General features: G+C 36.7%; 1 protein-coding gene across 8 annotated transcripts in view; it reads left to right on the top strand.

The window, feature by feature from the left end:
* KCNIP4 (potassium voltage-gated channel interacting protein 4) overlaps window positions 1-20,023 on the top strand; it is a 441,759-nt gene that overhangs the window by 285,678 nt on the left and 136,058 nt on the right. For 2 of the 8 annotated variants that reach the window (XM_074822248.1, XM_074822250.1), the window contains exon 2: window positions 15,295-15,422. The exons of 5 other annotated variants lie outside the window; for them this stretch is intronic. The gene's annotated coding sequence lies outside the window, so the exon portion shown is untranslated. Of the gene's footprint in view, window positions 1-2,880; window positions 3,102-15,294; window positions 15,423-20,023 lie in introns of those variants that run through there. One more of the 8 variants, XM_074822251.1, reaches the window with a different exon arrangement.

Here is a 20,023-nt window from a genome sequence, read left to right as displayed (position 1 = left end):
ATTACCTATGCAATAGACACCACTGTTCCAAGTAAATGCAGAATTCTTGGATAATGAGTCAACAACAGAAGATAACTAATAAGTTTTAGGCAGATCCCAAAGTGTTTATGAATAAGGTAACGTTTAAGGATTTTTCTTGTAGCTATAGATAAAAGCTCAAATCTCTGTTCCGAAGTCTTGCCAACAGCTGTTCTTCACCCATGAACCAAAGTACACTGGTTGTTGGTACAAAGCACTGGAAGCAAAGCCATTCTGACTTTGGTCAAATTGTAGATCCCAGGCTTGATGCAAAACAGAGACACACAAATAATGCCTTACTTATGCGTACATGAAAATAAAGATCTTTTTCTTCCTTTTGAAGAGAGATTTTTTTGCTTGCTTGTTTTTTCAAAACGAGTGATGCTAATTTTGCTTCTCTACATTTTTTTTTTCCACATAAGCATATCACTATTTCCTGCTCATGTTGTCATAACACTTTGTAAGAACGTCCATAAATACCTACAATGTTATTGTTGTCTTCCTGGTTTAAAATTTCTTTATTCTGCACTTCCTCTGAAACCTCCACCCTGCTCATGTTGACAGTTAGTAGTATGATATGGCATTTTCTGTTGTTCCTGTCAAAAACATCCTGTAGTTCCTGTGCCTGTTTGCCTGCAACCCACTGACTCCTCTGACTAACCCAGAGTCTCCCTCTTTCCTAGACATTGTGCAAAGCTTGTTTGTCATTATGGAAGTCCTGTGTACCAGGGAAGTAGAGATAACTCAGTTTTCTGAAGTGGTAGCTGCTTAAGAAAATAAGTTTTATTTTGAAAGAGATAAAGAAAAGTGATGTCCAGGGTATGCATGATGAACACAGACTGAACAAAATATTTTCCCAAATGAATGCAGATATTGGTATCTGTAGCTGTAGTATCTATATTAGTCCAAGAGAAGGAAGATCACATAGGAAAGTGTGAATCTTGCACTGAAGCCTTCTTGCTTTTTCCTTAGTTTAGTGGACATTAAAGATGTTTTGGGGTAGAACAGATTTCTCTCATACCTGCTCAGAACTTGAAGAAAAATGCCAAGGAACCTATGAACTTTACCAGGCCTTGATAAGCTATTGTATATTTTAATGATTAAAAAAAAAAAGCAGTAATCAACATGGTGGGAAAAAATAAACAATTAATAATTCTAGAAAACCACCTGAAGGTTGCCTTACAAATATCTATAAAAATCAGAATATGAGACTAAGATCTGTACAGACCAATTAACAGCGCAACAAAAATCGGGTTTCCTTTTTCTTTAACTGCTACCTCTTTAATTTTTAAAAAACATGATCTAATTATTAATCAGTTGAGTCCTTTTTTCTTTTCCTTCCCCTTTATCATAAGGGAACACTGATATATCCACTCTGCGCCTCTATTTATTGTTTCATTTTTTAAATTTGAGACAAAACATTCATATCTTCCTCCAGTGCTAGTTCTCAAATAACTGCTGTTCAGTAATGCGAAGAAGTTTTCATTTGCCCTTCACAACTCGGTGAGCTGTAAACACTAAAGTAATTGAGCCACCCACATCCTGGTCTGCAGGTGATATGAGTGATGTATTTTATTAGCATTTAATTAAATTGCTAATGTTATGCTAAACTGTGAAATTGCTGGCAAAACTTGAATAACTGGATTAAATGACACTCTTGGGTAAAAGCAATAAATTAAAAGATTGTTGAGTAATCTGGAGAAAATATATTCTTCAACTCTCTTGAAGAAATTAACCTATGCTCTGCTATTTTTTAAAAAAAATTTTAAAAATTATCCCTCAGCAAACATACTGAAATTTGAGGCTGTTGCAACATTAATTTCACACCTTCCTAGTTTAGGTTAATGACTTCTGATTGTAACAATGAAGATTGAATGGATCTCATTCTGTAGTAGTAAAGAGATGATATACACTTGCAACAATTGCAAATTACTTAAATTTCATATAATTGCATTAAGATTCAGGGATGGGTGTAATATCAGATTATTAAAATGTTGATTCTTTCAGTTTGGGGAACACTGAATTATTTATTATTTGCTTATTTGGCCGTTGCCTTAAGAAGTCTATCTATGCAAAAGTCATTTGATACGACTTTGTTTAGAACTAAATATTTCCAGTTAAAATTTATAGCTGTCAACAGAAGATGCTGGCTACTGCAGAGAATGCTACAGCCAACTGGAAGGAGAAAGAGTATTGTTATTGGAAATGGGAGACAGGAGGGCTCCAACATCACATTTTTCATTCGAGGGATATAGCAAAAAAAATGTGGAAAATTACAAATTTCCTGGTTGCAAAATAAGGAGGAATACTGGTATGGAAATTGGGTTTCCATCCAGAATTCTTTTTATTTTCTGGAGTTAGAAACAAAAACAACAAAAAAAATAGAAAAGTCTCCACTTGTAAGTGAAGTAAGGGGGAATCAAACAACTTCTGCAGCTGCCTTCATTCAGCTCTTCTAAGCTGAAAGCCTGAACTAAGTTAGTTATTAGTTATTGTTTCCCAAATGGTAAATTAACCATTTGAGGATTTTTTTTTTTAAACAGGATGATGCCCCACTGAACATAATTTAAAATTAGAATGTTTTCTTTGGAGTTTTAGCTTTTTGATAAAACCCTTTCTTTTAAAAAAAAAAAAGTAGCAAGTGCATGCTTACTGCACAAAGTCAATGTTCTGTTTCTAAATGGCACTGAAAGTGAGGAAATTGCAATTTCATCTTTATAACTGTATATTTTAAGGTGTTTTAAGATGTTCAATCTTTTAATTTCATACTGAGCTCTCTGGATAAATGAGGGGTTTTGGTGGTGGTTTGTTTTTTTTTTTTTAAGTCACCTGAATATTCATGGGCTCACATGACTTGTAACTGTGAGGAATACTAGGTATTTGGCACACATGCAGACAAGGCCTAGCAACAAAAAGCTTTGTCTTTTCACATTCTAAAGTTGAATCCTTTTTAAAGAAGTCTGATTATTCAGACCTGAATGCTGAGCACTTCTGAAAACCAACTTCTCAATGCTGTCTATATCTGGAGAAGAAAAAATTTGCGGGACTCCAAATAACTTATAGAAATGAAATTTCGAATCACGGTAATGTGCAAATATGTAGTGTCTGGTAGAATTTGGGAGAGATGGGAAGCCTATCTTTTTCTAAGTGAAATTACTGTAATTATTGTATGCTTTTGTATGCTAACCGTGAGATTTCTGGATATGCTTGGGAATAGCTCTAAAAATACCAGATTGCACTGCTGATATACCCAGTGGTCATAGGTTTTAGACAAATACCAATATGTGAAAGAAGCACAATGAATGTTGGCAGAAACAAGGTTAAATTCTTATTGCAGCTTAGTCACTTGAAATAAGAAATATCTAATCTTCTTTTCTCTTATTTCATACTCTCTCACCAAAGATTTCAGTGAGCTTGCTAATGATAGTTTTCCTTTTAGGTATTTCTTTTTGTGAAATTGCAGCTACGTGATGTGGTATTTAGACAGTTTTCTAACTTAACTGAAACTGAAGGGGAAAAAAATAACAAGATCAGTATTAATTCTACTCCCAACAATTACTCCAACAGTAATTCTACTCTATGGGCACATACAGGTTAGTCTGTGCAAAACTCGACTTCTAAATGTATCTTACGTGTGGGTTCTAATGTGCCTTCTTAGGCAAGGAGACCAGATACATGTGTAGACACACTTTTTATTTTACTTTATTTTACTTTAAATAACATGCAGAATGTTCATGGACCTCATTTTTTATATCCATAATGCTACCCACTAGATGCTTTGGAGCGTCGGTTGGAATATGGGAGACATTTCAAATTAAGACCTGGCATTCTTACTGTTTCAGACTGCAGATACATCCAAATAGATAACATACTGCCCAGTTGTACTGTGTATGCCATGAAGTCTCCTGCATCCTGCAGATGTTGGCAGCTCTGCAATTCCATTCCTGTCTTGGGAGAATTAAAAATTGTATGATCTAGCTCAGAGGAAGATTTTAAACTCAAGGGCTGCCAGTAAAGTTGTTGGTCTGTGCAGCTCAAATTACCAGACTCACAAGACAAGAAAAAGAGAGATCAACAAAGACATGGTTCTAAGTCTAGTGAAGATGCCGCTAAAATGGAAGGAAAGGTCCTGGGTATTTACATATTCTAGATTTCCTGTTTCTAAGGAATCCTTCTTAATGAGATTGAACTGAAACCTGTTAATTTTCTAAAATGTTAAAGCGCAGAAGCAAACAGCCTAAGCTTCTTTTCTCAGACCTTGTTAGACCAGGCCACCTGTGATACAAAGGAGCGATGATATGATTCAAAATCTGTTGAGGACAAAGGAGAGATACTAATCAGTTATAATAGACTCTGGACAGCGTTGGGAATGAAGTGACAATTAAGTCTCCAAACCCATTAATTCTGGTTAGTGTCCCTTTTTTTAAAAAAAGATCAAGCTGGGTGGTTATTTGTTAATTCATAACTAAACTAGCTTCACAAAGATTGTTGAAAAGCCATTGGAGAGTAATAATTATTGTGTTGTCTTATAATAATGAAGGCAGTGGCAAACCAAAATACACTTTTTTCCTTCCAAATGAATTTGTATAAAATGGTATTTGTCATGCTTCTGTGAACAGTTGTTACAGCTATTATTGCTAGCTGTAGCTATTAGTTGCCACTTAGATTAGTCTGGTAGTCTGAAAGTCTGTGTAAATTTCTGCAAGTATTGTTTACTTTAAATGCTAATTTCTTAGCTTACCTCTTAAGTGCAACTGTAGTACTAAAAATTCTCATCTCGCTATACATGAAGAATCTTAATAGAAATGGCCATAATTCTGAACACCACAAGTATCCCTGATTTGGTGGTTGTGTTTGTTCACATCCTCTAAGGTGAATCAAGCTAGAACATATCATGAAGCAACCAGTAAGCATTTTGAAACAAAATTTGCATCTAAAGTTTAGAGTCTATTATTTTCTTAGTTAGCTAACACCTTTTACTGTGAGGTTATTCCCATTTTTGAAGTTGCTTTGAGACTCAAAAGGAAAAGTCTGTTAGTACTCAAGCTTTTCAAGGAATTATCATGGTTTATTGAGTTAATAAAAAGTTATTTAGTGCACCCCAAGGCTAGTCCTAAAAAGGTTCCTATGCATTCAAACAGGCAGGAAACTCTGAAAACTACAAAATCCATTTTAACTATGGTGTGATAAAATGGGGTGTATTAACTGGGTTACAACCAACAGTTCCTATGCTTATAACAGTTTCTTGCTGTTAAACTTAGTTCTATTACTAAAACAGTTTTCCCAAAACCCAGTAACAGGATGTGAGCAAAATAGAAGAGTGGAGGAAGATTTGGGAAGTGCATTGGATGAAGATTTATAGTACCTATGCAGCTACGATTGCTTGTGAACAAAAGGGAGAGGTTTTCTTGAAGGGGATGCAACACTATGGGTAGCAAAGACTGCTCAACTTCAGAGAAAAGGTTCTAAGCAACTTCAGAGAGAGGCTTCTAAGTTGTCTAGGATAGTTTGATAGGGTAAGACATGTTGCAAGCTTTAGATCATTTAGTCTTGGAGTAGGAATAAAATAAAGGACTAGGGAAAAACCTTGGGCAAATAGATAGCATTCTGTCAGTATATGCCTCTCCAACACTTTCAGTAGAGAGTAGAAGGAGATGGGCAGCTATTACAGTCCTGCTGGCTTTGGATTTCCAAAATTTTCAGCTCTGAGGAATACAGTCTTGGACTGTACTGCTGTATTTATGTGAAGTGACATCCAAGTTTATACTGTAGATGAAAAACCTAATCATGAACTCTTTTGAGTGCAGAATCTTGAACTATGTACTCTTAGTTAAAGAAGTTTCATCTTTGTTCCTTTATCTTATTTTTTAACTTTTATAAGGACCTTGTTACTTCAGTAAGATGTTTTCCATAGGCAATCCATATCTATTATTTAATCTGCTGCAATAGGAATAGTTACAAAATAACAGCCGGAAATAACAACTGTTCTTCTAATTACACTTTTTAAATGATGTGCTGTTTATCCTATGTAGGTTCACAAAATAGAAAACTCAAAATAAGTGGGATTTGTTTAAATACTTCATCTAGGGTAGATGCTTACCTTCAGATTTGTGACTATGTAGGAAAGTGATATCTGAGATTATCTTTTAAAATTACCGTAAATGCTATGTTGAAACTTTAGTGACCATAACTTATAAATTTCTCTCTGTGGACATGTACTCTTCTCCTAACACTGTAATCATTCTTCACATGCCTTTTATTGACTATAACAAGGCTCTTAGGAATGTGTAATTAGACACAGTCAGTAAGCTCTGCTTGAAGGTTTGCTATTATGCATTGGCAGAATGCTAATTTATTTAGCCATGCTCTATGTCTAAATGCCACACATAGGCTGTATGTTTCTCTTGCCTTGAAAACATAGAACTTGCATTGGGCCAGATGGTAAGTTGGCAACCTGGTGCACCCATATAGAGGACTTGAGGGCAGAAGTGGTTTCTCTTTTGCATAGCTCAATAAATTGCTGTTTTATGCAGGAGATGAAAGTGCTGGGAGTAGGTGATTTCTACCAAAAAAAAAAAAAGGGCAGATGTGTCCAGTTCATACCTCATCGCAAACTTCCTTGTGCTAAGAACAAGAAGGGATCAGAAGAGTTCAGATAGACTGGATTGCACTTCATTCCCTGAACTGCTCTTTGAATAGGATAACTGTGTTGTACCTTACTTCTAAGCTGCTTGAAAAAAATTCTTTGCTGATGTCACTAGTAAATGACAGAAACTGAAATGCATAAACCTACAAATACCAAAGGTAAATATCCTCTGCTTTGGGTAACCAGCAGTTTCAAAATAGTAATATGCTCTATTTTACTGCTGTAACAGAAAACATACAAAGAACAAAACCTCCAATTCAGATATCTGTGTTCATTAAAAAAAAAAAAAAAAAAAGTTCTTTCAATAAAACTTTAGACCTCAGTGGAATAAATTGCTACAGAAAAATTAGAAGTTCTGTTAACACTGGCTTCTTTTGTGACTTATCCTTTTGTTTTTGCCAGTAACTGAGGGTTTTTTCCATCAATGAAATATTGTGAATTACAGTTTTGATGTTATTCCAAAACATAGTTCAATAAGATCTGCTGAGGATTACTGAGGCTCCATCTGTTCTTGCCATGAATAGGAAATACTACAGATGACACTGAACAGATGTATCCTGTCTATTACAGTCATGCTCAAAAACACTGAAATATTGGATTGAAAAGGCAAAAACATTTTAGTTCCATACAGCTTTCTCCTGTATTTGCCAGACTCTATGTATGTGTCTGACAATCAGGCATCTCAATCATTTTACTTTAACAGTCTACAAAATGTGTTTTTTCTTGAAATTAGCATCATTCATGGTCCAGGGCAAAAGTCAGAGTTCCACATCCAATCCAGAACAACATATGATATTTTAGCAACCGACATATGATATTTTAGCAACTTAGTGCCTATGAATTTATGCTCACACTTTGTTTTTCTCTGGCCTAATAAATTTCGAGGTGGATTGTGTACCTTGAATTTTTAATTATTCTTATTAAGTGCAGAAAGAAAGATGAACACCAACCAAGCAACCTAAAAATTTGTCTGTGAGTGTGCTGAGCACTCTAAAAAAGATCCTATCTTTGCCTTGAGTACAGGAGAGGTTTCAATGCAGGTCTCTCCCTCTTAGCTGAATATCCTAAGCTGCAGCAAATAGAGACTGAGGAGAGAGAGGGTCGACCCTAGTTTCAAAAATGTAGCACCACAATCTCTATTAGAATGTATATTTTGTGAAATTTGAAAAAGCGCCATTAGGCACTTTAATTACAGGTATTATTATTTTTGTTTGGCTTTACACTTAGTACTCAAATTGAGGTGAATTTGACTGAAGTGTATGATGGCATGGCCAGCGTAGCTGCAGTGTGGATGGCTCCTCTCCCTGCCATCCTGAGACGAGGAGGCCCCAGCACCTGATGTGTGCCCCAGCTCACAGGCTTGTACACGTTCCTGCTGCTTCTCTTCCACTCCAGGGCCGTGCAGGCCTGCTGGCCTGCTGCCCTCAGAGACTGAGCTGTTGCAGTGGAGAGTCTTAAAGTGAGTGGCTGAGGTGAGAGATGAAGAAGGTTTTGAAGGATTGGTATTCCTGCTGAATTTATAAGACTGATGGACATAACTCCTGCCCCGCTAGATCTGAGGCTGTGACTGTCAGGTAATTTGGCCTGTTTTGTACATGGATCAGAGCCTGCGACAGCTCGTTCTGGTTTATGACACTCTGCTCATCAGGTTAGAGGTTGAGAGATAAATTCCAAGTGGCAGAGGTGTAATGAATGTACTCGAACAACCAGGGAGATGGAGGAGCTCTCTTACAGGAGGAAGCTGCAAGAAGCTGACTCGTTTAGCACAGCAAAATGAAAAGCAGGAGTGAGATATGATCAGGAGGAAGAAAAAAATGTGTTTAAGGTAAATTATTTAGTTGGCCCAAGTAATAGGTTAAACTCTCTGTGAGTCAGCTTATGTTGGAAATTGATGAAGCTCTGAGACAATTTTCCAGTAGGAGCAGGAAGAGGGGAAAAAAGAATCCTGAAGTTTTAGGGAGGAGTTTCATCAATTCATTAAAAGGATTGTTGAATGTGTGGTGATAATGAAAAATGTTCACTTTTAGTGCTGTATTTCTGTGACAGTTAAAGTCAATCTTTTTCTAAGTAGCTTTGAATCTTTTGATGCAGGGGAATTTAACAGTATAAAAGTGGTATTTAGCTCCCTGAGCAATCCTCCCTGATGGAGAACCCAGGACTCCCATTCTGATTATCTCTTCATTTTCCTTTGAACATCACTTCCCTCTTAAAACAAGTGATTTGCGGAATATTTTGAAATTTTCCATTTAGTAACTCCCCTACTTTAGGTATGCCCTTTGCTTTTCTCTGCTTTTCCAAAGTGAAGAAGATACACAATAATATAGAATGATTTTATTTTAGATAAAGTTGATCTTTAGTGGTTATCTGGCTATGTACAAATGTGATAATTAATGGAATTTTAAAAAGCCTTCTGGCTCAAACAGCACATTTCTTTGTACATGTCATATTGTTAATTTGAAAAATAAGTTAATCTAACAATGATGAAAAGAAAGAGTTGTGCCACAGGAAAAGTTGGCAGCCATCCTTCTAATGGTGCCCCACACTACTTCCTTGAGGCCATGGGAGGGAGTTTAAACAATGTGATGATATTTGTGGGATAAAAATCTGTAGCTAAATTGTATTCAATATCTTCACTGCTGCTCCAGCAGCCCACATGCTGTAGCGTGATGCCACCCAGACTGCTATTATGGCTCTGTAAACTTGGTTTCTTTGAACGCTGATATAATAAAGCAATGAGCTTGAAGAGTGGGTTTCAATCTAATTTTTAATATTAATAAACTTCACAATCAGTGTGATGATTTAATTAATTTTGACTGTCTTTTTAAAAAAATCTGATATTCAGGTTGTATTTGTTTGCAAAAAAATTAATGTTCTGATAGTTTGCAAACCTTATGTTCAATTTTATATGACTACCTAGTAACAGATTTTAGTCTGTAGGCATGTCCACTGGGACCATTGTCTGCACACCTTAAGATGGTAAGATCCCTTCATTTTTGACTCCATTTTCTCATGTATAAAGTAGTGAAGAAAAGCATGATTAGCTGCTGTCTTAGCTCTAGAAAGGAAGGAAATCTGAGAAGAGTGAAGCGTTATGCAGTTAACTAATTTGTAAAATAATGATCCTTCACCTTGATTATTATGATTCTATCAGAGCAAACTCTGGTGGCCAAGAAAGTCAAAACTTTGGCAGCTACAGAGGAACTGAGATGATTTTTTGATCTGGCCCTCGTTTCAAGGAGTCTGGATATTACAGGAGACAGTAGAGATTTCTTGTGCCACATAAGATCCAATCATATAAGTCAATGATTTTTGCACAGCTTATTTTCTGCAGTGTTATTTGGATAGAGAAATTTGTCAGTAGTTTGTCACTTGATGCCTTAACCATTTTTCACGTCACTGAGACTTTTGACAGAACAACACGAGTCCCTTTCATTCAAAACTCAATAAGTGCTTTTGGTTGTGGGGTTTTTTGTTTTTTTCCTGTAGGTTCTTTTTCTTGTTCTTTTTATACACAAGATCTAACCACAAAAAAAAAAAAAAAGTGTATTTTACAATGTTTGATCATGAACTCCTTCCAGATTTACATCTGAATAAAGAATACGCAATTTTAGACATGTGAATGGGCTTGTAAATATCAAGTAGCTTGGAGTCTAAAGACTCCTAAATAATCGGTTCCTGATCCAACAGAACACTTAAGTGGAACCTTAGCTTTTGCTGAAATAAACTGGTAAAGAAATTGGAGACTCTTTGTATGTTGAAAAGCTAAGATTGTGCTTGAATTAATTTTTAAGTGTACTATGGAGTTTGAGTCAGAATAAACTTTTCCTAAATGATGTATTTCATACTGTTTATTTACTGTACAGTTAATTTGGCACTTCAGATAAATTATAAAGCTACAGCATCATCTACATTCTTTTTCTAAGCCTGTAAATGGTAAAAGTTTCCTGGCATTAAGGGAAAGCTCACTTTTTTTGTAGTAGAGCTAGGAACATGATTTTACAAATAATAAATAGATGCTATAGGTAATATTCTGTGAATCTGAATTAAAGTGTACTGGAGTGTGTTCTGAAACAGAGATTGTGAAATATTACTATTATGTCCTTTGGATGATCTTTTGAGTAAGAAGATGTCTATTTTTAGTGGCAATATAAGAAGACAAGCAAGCAGGGAATGAAATTATTTGATACTGCTATTTAAAAACTCTTGAGCCATTGCAAGATTATATGAAATTTTATAAAAGTGTGTTTGTCTTATAACTTTTGCAATTCAATTTGGATCAATTGTATCAAAATATTGTAATGTTTAAATATGAAATGGTTTAGTTTTGTTTCTTTTGTTAGTCTTAATTGCAGTCTTGCATTTTATATCTTGCAGACTAAAGGGGAAAAAAGCCACTTAAATAGAGTGCAAGTGTCCCATTATATGAGTAATGCTCACATGTAAATGGCCTTTTGGGATCTATAGAGTCGTTCTTCTTATGGTGTTATTTGCAACTTCTAAAGCTGTGACCAGCTGAGCCACTTAGAAAAGCAAATCGTACTTTTGAACTTCAGTCTGTACTCCATGCTTGTCTCTGTTTTGCTATGTAATTATCAGAAAAGATAAGAATGAGGAAAAGACTGAGCCACAATCTTCTCATGGATAACAGTGAAAATCAGTGAATCTACGTGTATCAATAAAGGACTTGGATTTTGTTTATTCAGTTCATCAGTCTTATAGAATCTGTGTCCATTTTTCTTATTCATGTGACATTAGCAGTGCACTAAGAATTGAAAGAGCAGAACAGCACAACTAAGATGTTTGGAGTATTTTTTTCCCAATAGACAATCTTGTCAGAAACCCTTGTGCAGTCTAAAAGTCAACTTGGTTATTTCTGTGAAGGCACGGGTTTTTGGAGGAATGTAATACAAAGTAAATTATCATGCACTGTACTCTTTGCTTAGCTATAGCAAAAACAAGTGCTTCTGCATCACTGGTTAGAAATGTGCATATATGCTCACACATCCTGCAATTAATAGACGAGCAATATAGTGTTAAGCAGGCTATATACAAATAATATGGAAATTTATAGAAGAATGTGGAACTGGAAGCTACCAGTCCATGACCATAAGTGTTCAACATCCTGTTTTGAGATTCTGAGAAGAGTCAATAAACTAAAAGGAAGAGCAGACAGAAAAAAATATATTGGAGAAAAGCAGATTCTTGTGTTAAAAATTGGTACGCATAGAGTACTTTAGTACTTCTGAGTGCAGAGAAGGGACTAAGATTGAGAAAATAGCTGTGGAAGAAATAGACTCTTTTTTTTTTTTTAATTAAACTAAAGAGGTGACAAGCAAGAGTCTATGAGGTACCAACAAAACCTCTGAAGGTAGTGAATAAGAGAGCTCTCATTCCTCCTTTCTTCCCCACTGGATGACAAACACTGTTCAAAACAAGTTAGCACAAAATTACATTTAGATAATGTGCCTTTAACAAGTGAAAACATATACTTTGCTGTAGTTCTCATTTTCTAACATTGTTTTATATTTTATCTACTATTGATGATTTGGGGGAGTGGCACTTAGTGTGTCATCTTTACATGCATTGGAAATAAGTTCTTTGCTTTTGTAATTTTGCTTTAAGATTTTTGTAATAAACATAATTAGCTAGCACCCTTTGAAGCATTTCCAAATATATAAATGTCTTGTCTCATGAATATGTGCTTTTGATTCCAGTCTGTCTTGATCAGGACTCTTTTTAATATGTGGGGTTTTCAGCCATATACTTAATTTACTCAGCAGCAAATTACTTCATCTTGCTACTTTCTGGAATGAAAATTATTCTGCATGTCCATCTTGAGCCTCTACAAGTGCTTTAAATATAATCAAATGCTTGGTCCTGCTACTCTGTTACAATCCTGTAATCTAGATGATCTCTAAAGATCGTTGTAAGACATGTCAATAAGACATCTGTAATAAAAACAAACAGTAACTGTGATTTGTTAGAAACCTTTACATTTTCAAAGCAAAAAGTACATCTTAGACTATGACCTCTCCTCTTGCGTAGACAGCAAAAATGCAGATTAGGAATGGGTTTTAGAAAGTTTAGAAAGTCACACTTCATACTGAAGTATTCTGACCAATTATTTGTCTAGACCCTTAATCCTGCAGCTCTTCAGTTCAGGCAGCGATACCTCTGTTGTATTTGCCAAGATGCACTTAAAAGCAGTGCAGCCAGGCATGGGATTCAGCCTGCAGCTCTGAACTTGTGTTCTTTTCTGTCTATGGGTAAAAGCATCTGAAAGTGTGGGTGCACTTGAAGTATTATATCAAGGAAATTACAGTTTGGATTGGTGGACAACGAGGTGGATAAAAAAATCCCTGTTTGGATGACCAGGCTTAGTGGATAGGCTGATAACAGGTGGAGTACCATAAGGATCCAGCCAGAGACCTGTCCTGTTTCACAGCTTGTTCTCAATAACCTGGAAAGCACAAAGAAGTGCGCTGTCAATGCGTTTGCAGGTGATGCCAGAACTTGGTGTGCCACTAGTCAGACCTAGACAGATTGGAGGCATGATCAGGAGAAATCTCATGCAGTAAGGACAAACACCAAATCGTGCACTTGGGAAGGAATACCTGCTGGGGAGCAGCTCTGCTGGAAAGCATCTGGGGGTCCTGGAAGACAGCAAGCTGAATGTGCTGCCTGGAATGTTGGTGTCTTCAGCAGGGTAGAGCTAGGAGCATCCCAGACTGTATTAGCAGGTAGGATCACAGCCTGTAGATTGAGGAGAATGATTATTACTCTCATTAGATTGCATCTAGAATGTTGCATCCAGTTTTGGGTCCTCTAATACAAAGTACTGATAAACAGAAGTGAGTTCAGTGGAGGCCCTTAAACTTGCAGTGGGCTGGAGCATGTGCCTGCTGAGGAGAGGCTGAAGGAGCTGAGCTTCTTCAGACTAGAGAAGAGACAGCTTCAGGGGGACCTAACAGCAGCACCCCAGCACCTAAAAGGAGGTCATGGAGAAGACAGCCAGCCTCTTCGTAGGTCTCCATGGCAGAAGGACAAGAGATAATGGTCACAAATTGAAATAAGAGAGGTTCTGACTTTGTAAAAAGATAGTCAAGCAGTGGGACTGGCTGCCCGCAGAGGTGCAGTCTCCATCTTTGGAGGTTTTCTATTTATAAATGAGATGGATTTGTCATGGAGTGATTTGAGTTTTCCTTGGGGAATTTATTTTGTTCGAAGTCTGCTAGCATCTCCTGAGGGCAGTTAATGATCCTGGCCGTGGAAGTGTAAATTTTTTGTGGCCTAAAATCACAGTATAAAGAGATTTAATGTACAGTTAATGCTCCTGTGTCTCACCTCTATATCGTAATAACAAGAAACTATGCATGTTCTTAAGCCTTCCCTTTTCCTGCATATTTGCAGGGCATATATCCCCATATCTCATATTCCTTACAGAAAAAAAAGATTCACTTAACTGCTCCATGACTGTAGGAAGTATTGCCTTTGCACTGCTTTTCATTAATTGCCCTTTCTTAAGCTCTTCAGTCTTCATCATTCTCTGGTTTTGCAGACATGAATCCACTGGCTTGCCAGAGAGCAGTCAAGGCGGTAGGGAAGCAGTTGTGGAAGTATGGAGAGGAAAAGGAAGATCAAACAAGCATCAGGGATCGAAAGAGAGGGGCTGCTTCCATAAAAGAGATAAGCCAGGAGCTGATTGTGTTCCCAGCATAGGCAGTGCCCTGATGGACCAGGGCATGGTCCCGCAGGGGCTGAGAAGGGCAGAGGTGCTGATGCAAAGAGTCACTGTCAACCATCTGGATGTTACATCACCTTCTCTGATGACAAGTGAGGTCTGGGAGGTCAATCCAGAAAGTCCAGTCAGAAACAAAGGGGAGACAGCCATGGACACTTCTAACACAGGTTCAAAAGTTCATCAAGGAAGTGGGGCCAGAAGTGAGTACAACCATGGCATAGCACAGGCAAGGTGCCCAGGCCTGAGCTGAACTGGAGCCTCTGGGCCCCTGGATAGAGGAACTGGGTAGGAGATCCCAGGTGAGGCTGTTCAAGGTCATCGAAGTCTAATAGTGCACTCAGGGCCATTATGTGCCATTAATACCACCCTAAATGGTTCATGTGTTTGGGCTATTTAGTTTTGTTAAATTGGGAATCCTTAGGTGTGCTATGCCATGATGCTGGTTTCACACCCATACCTGAGAAAAAGATGTCAGTGGTGGGCAGAAGTGGCCTCAAGTGGGTGATGCTCTCCTGTTCTGCTGGGGCTCCTATGGCTGCACCTTAGAAGGGAACCTATAAGGTTCAAGAAGGAATGTGTGTTAACAAGGGCAGTTTCTAAGGTAAAAGCACAGACTGCAGGTTTAAAAGCTTTTTGAACCGTAGACATAATTCTTAGTGACAGGAAAAAATTACTTTCAATAAAATATATCATTTGTGTCCCCACTGATTCTCATTTTAATTTATTGGGCATGCTTAGGTGCAGAAAACAGATCATCTCACAGATAGGGTGGCCATAAATTGGCCTGCAGTGTGTTTTCTCTTGGGACCATTTCAGAGAACCACCTTGAATTTTCAAAAGAATTATAGCCCTCCCTGTCACTTTGTTATTTACTTTTTTGTTTCCATAGACGAGAATCATAGAATGGTTTGAAGGACTTCTTTTAGTTCACAATCCAGTGGAAGGGTTCAGTAGCTGCATACGTAGTAAACACAGCCATTGCCTTGAAGAAATTAAGGAATGATGCACTCTGTTAAGGTAACTCAAACTAATGCTATTTTATTTATGATTGTGTGTTGAACACAGAGGAGTATAATGTACTTTCACCAAATGAATTTTACATTTTGATCAATAGATAGTTGGGTTGGCTTTTCAGCAAGACATCCCTGTACTTGCCCTTAATCTTGGTAAAAGAAAACCGATGGGGAAATAAATACTACTAATGTGAAAAACTTGTATTACAAGTATAGGTGTAATGGAGGCTTTCAGTGGACATCTATGTGTTGATTCAGCAGTTGCATCTGCTTACTGGTAAATGTAATAGTTACAGACTGGAGCAGAAAATTGCCAATTGGTTTCATTGATCAGCAGATCCCAAAAATGAGAATTTGCATGTCAATGCAGAAAGCAATCCTGTGTTTGTTGTTCAAGATACCTGAATTCTTAATCATTGTGTGTATCAGAACTAGAAGTTTGTATTACTAAAGCAACATAATTCTTAGAAGTGGAAACTTAGTCTTGGGCGATACCAAATTATTTAATAACTGAACTATTGGAGGAATGTTTGCAGTTCTTGTTGTTATCTTCACAAAAGATAGGATTTCCCACATCTATCCTAAGAAAAAATTACTCATCCCTTAATGTAACAAAAGGAATTTTGAACATATATGCTTTGTACATTCTTAAGTGACTAATAAGTTAGAGTTAAAACAAGTTAGAGTTAAGATTTTAATTATTCTCTGGAGATATTGTAGTAATTTTAATTTCTATTGGGAAAGAACAAACAATGAGAAACTGCATTTGTAGATAGCTTTCAAATATGACTATTAATAACTATCAAGTAATCATCAGACACATATAGTAAAATTAAGTATTTTTGCATCAGTAGTAGTTATTGTCCGATTTCTACTATGACAGCTTCTCTTGAATGACAGATTTTTTTCCTCCCCCCCACCCCCCCCCCCGCCTTTTCTTTCTCCCTTGTGTAGAAAGTATATATGATTTTGGTGGTGGTTTCACTAACCGCTGTTTTTGCTGATTGTGTCTTAGCTGTTGCAATGCAAATCAGGTAGAATTTACAAATAACAAATGAATTGGCTGAGTTCATCTGCTACTTCATAGTCTCAGTAGGTTTCCACTTGGTCATGTCTGGTGTTTTCACTGGGTGATTAAGTCCCTGTTTTAAATTCTTCCAGGGAAATTTAAGAAGGATGTTCAAGTACTTGAATGTGTCCAGAGCAGGGCAACAAAGCTGGTGAAAGGGCTGGAAGGTATGTCCTGTGAAGAGCAGCTAAAGACTAATTTGGAGAGGAGGAGGCTGAGAGGCAACCTCATTGCTCTCCACAGCTTCCTGAGGAGGAGGGGTGGAGAGGGAGGTGCTGAGCTCTTCTCCCAGATACCGAGTGACAGGATGCATGAGAATGGTCCAAAGCTGCACGAGGGGAGGTTCAGACTGGACATTAGGAAGCATTTATTTACCAAGAGGCCAATCAAACACTGTCACAGGCTTCCTGGAGAGGTGGTTGATGCACTAAGCCTGTCAGTGTTTAAGAAACATTTGGACAATGCCCTTAATAATGATTTAACTTTTGGTCAGCCCTGAAGTGGTCAGGCAGTTGGACTAGAAGACTGTTGTAGGTCACTTCCAACTGAAAAATTCTATGTATTTTTCATAAGGGAAGAACTGTAAGAAAACTATCAAATTCTGTACTATGTTTTGAAATCTGTAATGTTAGCATAAAGTTTGAGTAAGTTCATCTTGCTAATATGCTCTTGAAATCAGCTGCTTCTATCACTGGATATACATCAGTAATTTTTTATTTTCATGTTTTTATTAAATTATTATTGAAAAGGGAATTCAGTATAGCCAAGCATTGTTTCTTTGTCTGAAGTTTTACAGCAATATACTTATCAACAGCCATATCCTCTATGAAGATAAAGATGGGACTTTGTAGATTATTAGAGTGGCTCAAAGCAGCTACCCGCATTTTAAGTTACGGAAGGAATCCTTTTGCCTATGTCTGGATAGCTCTTACACAGTGTATGGCTTCTTCCTGCCAGAAAGTTCTTGGAATTGACTCTTTCCAATTATTTTGCTTATATATTAGATCTAACTAGATCCTGACTGCTTTTTTTTATCACAGTAAATCTCAGAAGGGGAGTTAGGAGGATTTTTTTATAGTATCTGGCTTGTCATTGAGGTTCACTGACAAGACAGTCTAGGGTTTTGACATGGATTTGTGAGTCTCCTGGTAAGTCATAAAGATCAAGAGAGATTTGTTGTCATCACTAACACCTTTTCATGCTAAAGGTTAGATGTTTCTTTCACATTAGTTATAAGACCCTATTGCCAGGAGGCAACCACTAAAGCTGTCTTTTTTCTTTTCACACAATATTGAGTCAGTTGTGACAGCACCTAGCACATAATTTGCAATTTCTTAAAATCATTTCCACTCTTGTTTTAGCCTGATATGATATGCTCTTCCTTTAAATCAAATTACTTTATATAGGTAATAAAACGCAAATGTACTAATCCATTCAGATTTAGCTGCAACTTTTGGTATCACTGATACAACAAATTTTTTTTTTTTTTTCCCTGACTTATCAAAGTTGGAGAAAACCACATAATCTTTCTGGATACTGCTTTTTCCTCCATGGAATTTCTGGATGGTTCCCACCACACCAACCTGTGTGACAAGCTATGGCACTCTCCCTGCAGCCCTTTTTAACAGCAAGTTTTCTTTTTCAACCATTTATCAGCAAAATGCTGGCATAAAATTAAATGTGTCTCATCTAAGATAACATTGAGAGAGTGCTACTGGATTTCAAGAGAATCTTGACAGCACTTCAGAAATGTTTTCTTTGAAAAATTTCATCTTTTCTTTAAATAAGAATTACTGTTTCAAATGATTGCGTAACTCCCGTGTAATATTAACCAAAGATGCACTATCAGAAAACCTTGTAATTGAGTTGATTGCTGAACCAAATTATAGCCCGGAACAGAGATATGTGCATGTGTTTTTCTCCTGTTCCAGTGGGGAAAAAGATAGTTTCCTCTTCTTTACAAAGCTGACAGTTCTCTCTACCAATTCTGTCTGTGTTTCATAAATCTTGTATGTCTTGGTATTAAGATATCACCACACCTTTTATAGATGTTCTCTGGTCAGTCAGATAATTTCTGTTTATCACTGTTTTTGCAAAGCACATAAATTATGCAGTACACCAGGAGGAAACTATTCTTATCTAACATGAAAATCTGAAAGTAAGATGCATACCACAGCACACACAGCAAAATTGCAGGGTGAAAATAAAGTTTAGTTAGGAAATAGGACTAATAAATAATGTAGTTGATTAATAATAGTACCGTTTGTATTCTTTAAATAGAATATTAACAAGCAATCCACACTGTAACAGCTGAAAGATCATTCAGGAGACAGCTGATGGATGTCTGCATTGTCATTTAAATCATTAATGCCATGCTGGAAGGTATTAATTTAGATGGTACTGTGGTTATCACTTATTTCAGTTTTGTCCATATCTGGAAATATAAATTGAATTACAAATTAATAGTATTTAAATGGATTAGATTCCAAACTTCCATTAATAATCAAAAGCTAATTCACACAACCCATGTAAGCGTGCCATAAAAAATAATTTTTGTTTATTTTTAAAGTAAGCCTTGATGGGTACAATCTTTAACTGGAGCAGGTGAAAACATGAATTTAGTTGAAACAATAGCAGCATTATCATTGATGTCTCTGGCCAGGATTTCATCCACTTTGAAGATTTTCCTTTGAGATGATCAGAAAAATGAAATAAGGAAGCAAATGCTCTCAGATTTGGATTGCTCATGCTTTTTACACTTGAAGTTAAAATAACTTGTTTGTCTTTTCTATCTTGTCTCATTTGATGACATTTTTATCATCCTAAACATATCTTAGTGCCCCCTTCAGTTTTGAGGAAATTGAACGGATGAGTCATGAGGCTCTAAATGAGGTGTTCCTTAGGAGAACACTGGAACAGCCTTTGAGCAAAAAGCCATGTTTGAAAACTTTGATTGTTCTAAAGAACAGTGTGTCAAACATGCCATACCTGCTTTCAAAACAGCTCCATTAACAGCGATCCTGCTTTTTGGCCTCTATTACCCAGCATGAAACTCAGCACAACAAGGATAATCCACACAGACAGGATATATCTGAGACAGGAATAGAAAAGGTTTATGAATGTATACATGATAGATTACTGTGAGATACTAATCAACTCTTTTGTAACAAAGGAATTTAATGATAAACTGCTGCAAAAAGTTTTCAAACATAATTTGTTAATGCCTGTGATTTTTCTCGTGGTAAAATGTATTCGCTTTTCTCAGGGATGTTTCATTCAATGGTAATTGTTTTCAATACAGAAGATGCAATGGGAACGTATAGAACTAATACATTATTAAAAATATATTTATTCATCTTTCTTAAACTGCTTTTTCTACTGCATAAGACAGTGAAAGAAAGCTATTTAGAAGTGTATTATTATTTATGAAAATCATCAATATAACACAGCAGCAGGAAAGCCTGCACTTGTATATGTAAGGAGATGCTGCTGCTAAAACAGCTGGAGTTACTGCACTCTAATGTATGCGAATTAAT

The sequence above is a fragment of the Strix aluco genome, chromosome 4 (assembly GCF_031877795.1).
Source record: "Strix aluco isolate bStrAlu1 chromosome 4, bStrAlu1.hap1, whole genome shotgun sequence".
Lineage (NCBI taxonomy): Eukaryota > Metazoa > Chordata > Aves > Strigiformes > Strigidae > Strix > Strix aluco.
Note: the sequence above shows the minus strand (reverse complement) of the source record. Positions and strands in the feature narration are given on the sequence as shown.